The sequence below is a fragment of the Megascapheus bottae genome, chromosome 13 (genome assembly GCF_031878675.1).
Source record: "Megascapheus bottae isolate mThoBot1 chromosome 13, mThoBot2.hap1, whole genome shotgun sequence".
Lineage (NCBI taxonomy): Eukaryota > Metazoa > Chordata > Mammalia > Rodentia > Geomyidae > Megascapheus > Megascapheus bottae.
The window spans coordinates 18,912,008-18,914,685 of record NC_143521.1 but is presented as its reverse complement, the minus strand read 5'-3'; the positions used below and the strand labels follow the sequence as shown (position 1 = coordinate 18,914,685).

General features: G+C 43.3%; 1 pseudogene; it reads left to right on the top strand.

The window, feature by feature from the left end:
* Positions 1-1,217: 1,217 nt before the first annotated feature.
* On the top strand, positions 1,218-1,826 carry LOC150055622 (small ribosomal subunit protein eS10 pseudogene; annotated as a pseudogene).
* Positions 1,827-2,678: the final 852 nt, after the last annotated feature.

The window sequence follows — 2,678 nt, the reverse complement described above, 5'->3', positions numbered from 1 at the left end:
AAAAATACAGTCACTTTGAGAGGATAGTTTGTAAAATGCATCAACAGTAGACTATTCAGTAACAAATTTAGACATCAAATAGATCAGATGTCACTCTGGCCATGTTATGAAAATGAACATTTTAGCTCTTTCATCCAGATAACTTCCAGGAGAATAGCCTAATACTACTCAAACATTGAGTTTCCCAAGTGATCTTAAATGACACGAAATTCAAAACCACAAACTTGGGAGAGTATGAAATCTCAAAATGGCAAGATTTCTTTTATTCCTAAGAGTACATAAAGTTGTAGCAAAGGAAACAGCCAGAAATGTGAAGCCGGTGAGGCTAAGTGGAGTGCATGGGATGAAAATTTCTTGGTCCTGACTAGAAGGCTTGCTTTATGGACTATGTACTTGAAACTCATAACTCCCTGTACAACTGAATGGCTGTCTCTGAGGCTGAGAAGCTAACAGGCCCTGCATATTATAGGTCCACACCATGCTTCTGAGGACTAGGTTTACCATATAGGAAACATTTGGAAGCTCAAAATGTCCAAACTAAACTATAACCCTGACATGGAGACATTTAGCTAAACACTTTCTTGGAGAGACTATTTGATTTTATTAAAGGAATATAATGGCTTATAAGTGCTTCTTAATTCCTAGATTTGTTTCTCAGTCTTACCTTACCTGACTTTTCTGATATTCAGGTAAGCTATTTCCAAGGGAGTCATAAAGAATACTTCCTGTCTGCCTCTTTTACTTTCCTTTTTTTTTTTTCTTAGTCAGTCATGGGGCTTGAACTCTGGGCCTGGGCCTTGTCTCTGAGTTCAGCTCAAGACTGCTGCCATACCCCTTGAGCCACAGCACCACTTCCAGTTTTCTAGTGGTTAATTGGAGATAAGAGTCTCATGGACTTTAGTGTCTGGCTTTGAACTGCAATCCTCAAATCTCAGCCTTCTGAGTAGCTAGGATTACAGGTGTGACCCACCATGCCCGGCTTCTGCCTTTTTTACTTTCTAACAATTACAAATTAAAATGAAAGGGTATAGGTGGGACCAGAATATGACTTATCAACTATAAGAGTAAGATTGCTGTCTTCTTCACTCTTACCACAAACAACCACGTAGAACTAGATGCTCACTCATATAATCCTAGATACTTGCAGGCTGAAATTTGAGGATCTCAGTTTGAAGCCAACCTGGGCACAAAAGACTGAGACTCCAATTAACTACAAAAACAGCTGAAGTGGAGCTATTGCTCAAGTGTTAGAGTGCTAACCTTGAGCAAAAAAAGCTCAAAGAACTTTTCCAGCCTCGGCCTCAGACCCTGAAGCTGCCGTGATGTTGATGCCCAAGAAGAACCCGATTGCCATTTATGAACTCCTTTTTAAGGAGGGCGTTATGGTGGCCAAGAAGGATGTCCATATGCCCAAGCACCCAGAGCTAGCAGACAAGAATGTGCCCAACCTTCACGTCATGAAGGCCATGCAGTCTCTCAAGTCTCGAGGCTACGAGAAGGAACAGTTTGCCTGGAGGCATTTTTATTGGTACCTTACCAACAAAGGCATCCAGTATCTCCAAGATTACCTCCATCTGCCTCCTGAGATTGTGCCTGCTACCTTGCGCCGCAGCCGTCCCAAGACTGGCAGGCCTCAGCCTAAAGGTCTGGAGGGTGAGAGGCCTGCAAGACTCATAAGAGGTGAAGCTGACAGAGACACCTACAGATGGAGCGCTGTACCCCCTGGTGCTGACAAGAAAGCCGATGCTGGGGCTGGGTCAGCAACTGAATTTCAGTTTAGAGGTGGATTTGGTCGTGGACGTGGACAGCCCCCCCCCCCCCAGTAAAGATGGAGAGGATTATTTTGTGTTGAATAAACTTGTAGCCAGAAAAAAAAAAAAGCTCAATGAAGGTACCCAGGCCCCTGAGTTCAAACCCCAGGACAAACATACACATTACATACTCACATATATGCCAAATAACCTGCCAATTGATCCCCAGAATTAGGCAGATTTGTAATTAATTCCTAACAGTTCTTGACAAGAACATACATATTTGTGTACAGCTTTGTTAAAAAGTTGGAGGACAGCCAGGCATGGTGGCTCACGCCTATAATCCTAGCTATTCAGGAGGCTGAGATCTAAGAATCATGGTTCAAAGCCAGCCCAGGCACGAAAGACACTGAGACTCTTACCTCCAATTAACCACTAGAAAGCCAGAAGTGGCGCTGTGTCTCAAGGGGTAGTGCGGTAGCCTTGAGCTGAAGAGCTCAAGGTCAGTGCCCAGGCCCAGAGTTCAAGCCCCACAACTGACCAAAAAAAAGTTGTAGGACCAATTCTGGACCTGGGCACCATCACTGAACTCTTCAGCTCAAGGCTAGTGCTCCACCACTTTGAGCCACAACACCATTTCTGGTTTTCTGATGGTTAATTGGGGATAAGAATCTCACTTACTTTTGTGTAGGCTGGCTTTGAACTGTGATCCTCATATCTCAGCCTCCAGAGTAGCTAGGATTACAGGCATGAGCCAACAGTACTCAGCTTTAATCAGATATTCTTGACAGATAATAATATTGATACGAGTAACTGCTTTTCCAAGTATAAAGACCTGGAACTAACTGAAAGCAAAACCGAAGCAAGTCAAATGATTGCTAAACTCATACTGGACACCAGCATTTTTTAGTTTTCATAATAAACCCG